Below are 7,096 nucleotides of genomic sequence, written 5' to 3'. Positions count from 1 at the left end.
TCTGTCTGTCTGGCTCCTAAAGTCCCTGGGCCGCCAGAGGTGATGAGAACAAAGCTAGGACGTTGGTCTCCCTCGAGTCACTGCGTGGCTGTTTGCTCCTGAGAGTTTTCCATCTTCCAGGGAGAGGGGTTGCTTACAGGACACCTACTTCCTCTCCTTACCTCCTTATAGAACAATAATACTTTGTATTTGCATAAGTGTTATCTGTTGTGAAAGCAGTTCACGTTCAGTTTCTCATTCAGTGATTGTCATGATACTGTAATCTCACTGATTGTGGTTCCTCATTTGTAAAAAGAGATGATAGTGCATCCCTAACAGAGCTGTGGTGAGCAATAAATAATGAACGAAACAGGCATAGCTTGGGGTCTGGCAAACAGTACATGTCCATTCCACGGTTGAGTGCTTTCCTCAGCTTCTCTCCTGACTCCAAGCAGAGGACTATCTTTTATGCCACAGAGTAGGTACTTAATAGGGCTTCCCAGGTGGCGCAGTGGTAAAGAATCTGGCTGTCAATGCAGGAGATGCAAGAGACTCAGACTCAATCTCTGGGTCAGGAACATTGCTTGGAGTAGGAAATGGCAACCCACTCCAGTATTATTGCCTGGAGAATCCCATGGACAGAGGACCCCAGTGGGCTACAGTGCACGGGGTCGCAGAGAGTTGGACATGACTGAGTGACTGAGCATGCACGCACGCAGGAACTCAATAAACATTTGATGGATGAGTGATAAACTGTCCTCGCCCTTTCCCATCTCTCCCAAAGTGAGAGGATGTTTATTTGTGGCTCCAAGACACTGGGAGCTCTGCAAACAGGGAGTGGTAGCTGGGACGTTCTCCAGGTGGCACGAGAGGCCAAGGCCCCGGGGCTGGCTCCCGGCAGGTGCCCTGCCCCAGCCTGCTCCAGTGGTCTCTGCAGGGGAGGGAAGCTGACTGGCCTTCACCCTGGTTGGCTGGCTGTCCCTCCCTGCCCAGATGTACCAAGAGAAGCAAAATGGCTTTGGAAAGGCCCACTCTGCTGGCATGGTCGTTTCCAGCAGACAAATGAGAATGCTCTCCTGTTGAAATCAAGCAGGACCCTATGGGGCCCTCGTGGGTGCAAAAGCACCCTGTTTCTTTTTCTTTTTTGGTTGTGCCATGTGGCTGTGGCACCTTAGTTCCCCAACCAGGGATGGAACCCAGACCCTCAGTGAAAGCTCAGAGTCCTAACCACTGGTCTGCCAGGGAATTCTCCATGCCCCAAGCCCCCACCGCCCCCTCATTTCTTGTTTGTGTTGGCTTGGCCAAAAAGTTGAGGTAACAGAAAAACCCAAATGAAATTTTTGGCCAACCCAATAGAAAAAGGCTGTGGTCTCAGGCCTTCCCTGAGTTCTGAAAAGCACATTCAAGCGGTTACTAATTAGGGAAGTGAGGGAACACAGAAGCAAAGGAAAAGCGATCAGGAAATTATAGTTCAGCTATAAAACAGAGTCCTAATCACACATGGGATCCCCAGGTGGCTCAGTGGTAAAGAATCCGCCTGCCGATGCAGGAGACTCAGGTTCGATCCCTGGGTCAGGAAGATCCCCTGGAGCAGGAAATGGCAACCCACTCCAGTATTCTTGCCTGGAGGATCCCCATGGGCAGAGGAGCCTGGCGGGCTACAGTCCAGGGGCTGCAGAGCCAGACACAACTGAGCACATGCAGAGAGTCACAATTATACATGAAAATCTGACTCACACCTTGGAGCTGTTCTGCAGAAATTAAGACCCACATCCTGTGGAGGAAGGTGACTACATGCTGACCACAAGCAAGAAGACCCCAGGCTGTTTGGAACCAGGTGGTCGGTGTTTTCTTGCAAAACTTCACCATGCTACCTCACCAGGCACCAATCAGAGGACTGATATAAGACGATCACTCACCCTGAAATCCCCTCCTTTTTATCCCTAAAAACCTTAAGCCCAGGCCAGTAAAGTGGATCTGAGACAAACCTACCCACCCATCTTCCTGGTTGCCACCCTATCAATAAAACTTTCTCTGCCCCAAAAGGAACTCAGTTCTGAATATTCATTGGAAGGACTGATGCTGAAGCTGAAACTCCAATACTTTGGCCACCTGATGCAAAGAACTGACTCATTGGAAAAGACCCCAATGTTGGGAAAGGTTGAAGGCAAGAGGAGAAGGGGACGACAAAAGATGAGATGGTTGGATGGCATCACTGTCTCGATGGACATGAGTCTGAGTAAGCTCCGGGAGTTGGTGATGGACAGGGAGGCCTGGCGTGCTGCAGTCCATGGGGTTGCAGAGTCAGACACGACTGAGTGACTGAACTCTCTCTGCTCCAAACTCCCATGTTTTGGTTTGTTTAGCCTCAGGGCCGGGCTCCAGAACTTGGGTTTGACAGCACTGTTGCTGGGGACCATTCTCTGGGGATCAGCCCTGCATCATGATCAGTTTTCTTTCTTCCTTTCCTTTTTCTGGCTGTGCAGTCTGGCTTGTGCAGTTCCCCGACCAGGGATTGAACCCAGGGCTGAGGCAGTGAGAGCACGAGTCTGAGCCGCTGGACCGCCAGGGAATTCCCTGTGATGGACTTCCCGAATGCTTTAGTATCCAAGGGGCCTTGCGGAGCACCTGATCCAGAGCTCTCAAGAGCTGCTCAAGCTGTACCCTATCCTTGACCGTCGCTTCCACCCGAGCACCTCCAACCTCACCTGCTTTAGCGATATACAGGGCCTGCAGGTAAAATGCAGTTGGCCGAAAGGGTTCTGCCCCAGTGTTGTTTCAAAATAAAAGCTGAAGAACTACTGACCTCGGGCAAACCCTTCATGATGCACAAGGAAACTGAGGCCGGAGGAGTTGAGGGACCCACCCGAGTCACACAGTCCTGTAGGAAGCAGAGGTGTCAGTGAAGGCGATGGCCCTGGACTAGGGGCCAGAGCTGCTCTGCTGACGACAGGCGTCTCCTGATCCATCCTGAGGACCCTTCCCGCCGAGGTTCAACATGAAGGCCTCCTCTCTATAACCCCAGTGAGGGCTGGGGCTTAGGCACCAAGGTGGAGGATCCTTCTATGAAGAACTGCAGATACCTGCCCCCAAAGGTTTCAGGTGCCGCCACCAGCACCCTCTCTCTCTGGATCCTCCTCGCCTCCATTCTCCCAAACACACTGAGCAGGCTCTTTCCTCTGGCATGCATTCCTTCCCCCTTTCCACGATTCTCGATTCTCCTATGTTTCCCTCCACCTCCTGCCTGGTTCCTTTGTTTTTTTCCCCCCTGTGAATTTCTTGAAGCCTGGTTTCCATCTGCATTCCTCTTGGGCTTCAGGTAAAGTCCAAAGTTCAGCACCAAGAAAAATTTCAGCAGAAGTCGATTGTGTATTTTAAAGAGAGAAAGTTGTTACAGCAAGTACAAATTTGTTTAAACGATGTCAGATTGGCGTGCATGTAATGAAACCCATGTTTTGCAACCACACCAGCATATTTGGCAATGTGAAACACTTCCATAAGAACTGCTCTGACCTTCCAAGGCCTTTACAACACGGTTTCTCCTGATTGTTATCATCTACTATGCTTCCCATGCACCTTCAGTCAGTCAGTTCAGTTGCTCAGTCATGTCTGACTCTTTGTGACCCCATAAGCCACAGCATGCCAGGCCTCCCTGTCCATCACCAACTCTCGGAGTCCACCCAAACCCATGTCCATTGAGTCGGTGATGCCATCCAACCATCTCATCCTCCGTTGTCCCCTTCTCCTCCTGCCCTCAATCTTTCCCAGCATCAGGTTCTTTTCCAATGAGGCAGCTCTTCGCATCAGGTGGCCAAAGTACTGGAGTTTCAGCTTCAACATCAGTCCTTCCAATGAACACCCAGGACTGATCTCCTTTAGGATTCACTGGTTGGATCTCCTTGCAGTCCAAGGAACTCTCAAGAGTCTTCTCCAACACCACAGTTCAAAAGCATCAATTCTTCGGCGCTCAGCTTTCTTTATAGTCCAACTCTCACATCCATATATGGCCACTGGAAAAACCATAGCCTTGACCAGACAGACCTTTGCTGACAAAGCGATGTCTCTGCTTTTGAATATGCTGTCTAGGTTGGTCATAACTTTCCTTCCAAGGAGTAAGTGTCTTTCAATTTCATGGCTGCAATCACCATCTGCAGTGATTTTGGAGCCCAGAAAAATAAACTCAGCCACTGTTTCTCCATCTATTTGCTATTAAGTGATGGGACTGGATGCCATGATCTCAAGTTTTCTGAATGTTGAGCTTTAAGCCAACTTTTTCACTCTCCTCTCTCTTTCACTAAGAGGCTCTCTAGTTCTTCATTTTCTGCCATAAGGGTGGTGCCATCTGCATATCTGAGGTTATTGCTATTTCTCCTGGCAATCTTGATTCTAGCTTGTGTTCTTCCAGCCCAGCGTTTCTCATGATGTACTCTGCATATAAGTTAAATAAGCAGGGTGACAATATGCCGCCTTGAGGTACTCCTTTTCCTATTTGGAACCAGTCTGGTGTTCCATGTCCAGTTCTAACTGTTGCTTGCTGACCTATATACAGGTTTCTCAAGAGGCAGGTCAGGTGGTCTGGTATTCCCATCTCTTTCAGAATTTTCCACAGTTTATTGTGATCCACATACTCAAAGGCTTTGGCATAATCAATAAAGCAGAAATAGATGTTTTTCTGCTGGCGTGTGAGATGAGTGCAATTGTGCGGTAGTTTGAGCATTCTTTGGCATTGCCTTTCTTTGGGATTGGAATGAAAACTGACCTTTTCCAGTCCTGTGGCCACTGCTGAGTTTCCCAAATTTGCTGACATATAGAGTGCAGCACTTTCACAGCACCATCTTTTAGGATTTGAAATAGCTCAACTGGAATTCCATCACCTCCACTAGCTTTGTTCATAGTGATGCTTCCTAAGGCCCACTTGACTTCACATTCCAGGATGTCTGGCTCTAGGTGAGTGATCACACCATTGTGGTTATCTGGGTCATGAAGATCTTTTTTGTATAGTTCTTCTGTGTATTCTTGCCACCTCTTCTTAATATCTTCTGCTTCTGTTAGGTCCATACTGTTTCTGTCCTTTATTGTGCCCATCTTTGCATGAAATATTACCTTGGTACCTCTAGTTTTCTTGAAGAGATCTCTAGTCTTTCCCATGCTATTGTTTTCCTCCTTTTCTCTGCATCGATTGCTGAGGAAGGCTTTCTTATAATTGGGGTATAATCACCTATATCCCAATACAAAATAAAAAGTTGAAAAATTAAAAAAAGAGAAAATCCTGGTTTTGCTTCATGGCCTAGCTCATCCCCCTTCCTATATGATTTTCCTGAAGTACCCTGCCAACAGCTACTGTCTACCGTCCACGGTCAGCACTTCATCCGAGACAATTATATCTACCAACCCCCCTTACTCGTGTGCATGAGCATACCATCTTTCCCCAATTAGACTGGAAGTTGACTCATTCTCTGAAGAGGTGGTTTCCACAAATGACCAGTCTGCAGGACAGTGCCAACAGGCTGCAAAAGAAGCTCCCCTGAAAACTTAGTAAAATGCAGAGATTTGGACTGCATGGAAGGAGATGATCTCATAAATCTTGGTGTCAACAGGCAGAGAGCACAGATATTACATGACAATGTGGGTGGAACTCTGGAAACAGCACGTTTAACAAATTCCTAGTTGATTTTTAAAAATCTGTTTTTGGCTGTGCTGCGTTTTTGTTGCTGTGCAGGTTTGCCTCTAGCTTTGGAGAAGAGGGCTACACTCTAGTTGCTGGGTATAGGCATCTCATCGCCGGGGCTTCTCTTGCTGCAGAGCACAGGTTCTAGGCTGTGTGGCATTTGGGTTCTAAAGCACAGGCTCAGTAATTGTGGCCCATGGACTTAGGTGCTCTGCCACACGTGGGATCCTCCTAGACCAGGGATCAAACCCCTGTCTCTTGAATTGGCAGCAGGGTTCTTTACCACTGAGCCACCAGGGAGGCCCAACTCCTGGCTGATTTTGATGATGCTCTTGAATTGGCAGGTTGGGAACAGCTGCCCCTAGAGAACCGAGCGCGGAGCTCTGTACATGCACTCCTATGTGGTACGCTTCTTGACTGGTAATGAGTTTGATCCTAGTATTAGTTATGGTATACCTGGGTTCTGCTGCTCTAAGTGGGGAAAGAATACTGTGATTTGGGTACCCGATAGGTGTCAGGGCCTGTGCCTATTTACATTAATTATTTATTCCTTCTAATAACAACTTGAAATGGTACTCTCATTGGGAACGAGAAATCTGAGGGTGTGAAGGACTTGTTTCAGGACTTACTGTTATAGGACATGGAACTCTGCCCAAGGTTACGTGGCAGCCTGAGTGAGAGGGGTTTGGGGGAGAATCAGTTTAGTTCAGTTGCTCAGTTGTGTCTGACTCTTTTCGACCCCATGGAATGCAGCACACCAGGCTTCCCTGTCCATCACCAACTCCTGAAGTTTGCTCAAACTCCTGTCCATTGAGTTGGTGATGCCATCCAACTATCTCATCCTCTGTCGCCCCTTCTCCTCCTGCCTTCAATCTTTCCCGGCATCAGGGTCTCTTCTAATGAGTTGGCTTTCTGCATCAGGTCAAAGTATTGGAGCTTCAGCTTCAGCATCAGTCCTTCCAATGAATGTTCAGGACTGATTTCCTTTAGGATTGACTGGTTTGAGCTTCTTGCAATCTAAGGGACTCTCAAGGGTCTTCTCCAACACCACAGTTCAAAGGCATCAATTCTTTGGTGTTTAGCCTTCTTTATGGTCCAACTCTCACATCCATACATGACTACTGGAAAAACCATAGCTTTGACTAGATAGACCTTAGTTGTCAAAGTACTGTCTCTGCTTTTTAATATGCTGTCTAGGTTTCTTACAGCTTTTCTTCCAAGGAGCAAGCGTCTTTTAATTTCATGGCTGCAGTCACCAACTGGTGTGATTTTGGAGCCCAAGAAAATAAAGTCTGTCACTGTTCCCACTGTTTCCTCATATATTTGCCATCAAGTGATGGGACTAGATGCCATGATCTTTGTTTTCTGAATGTTGACTGTTAAGCCAGGTTTTTCTCTCCTCTTTCATCAAGAGGCTCTTTAGTTCCTCTTTACTTTCTGCCATAAGGG

This window comes from Ovis aries, chromosome 11 (assembly GCF_016772045.2).
Source record: "Ovis aries strain OAR_USU_Benz2616 breed Rambouillet chromosome 11, ARS-UI_Ramb_v3.0, whole genome shotgun sequence".
NCBI classification, from domain to species: domain Eukaryota; kingdom Metazoa; phylum Chordata; class Mammalia; order Artiodactyla; family Bovidae; genus Ovis; species Ovis aries.
Note: the sequence above shows the minus strand (reverse complement) of the source record.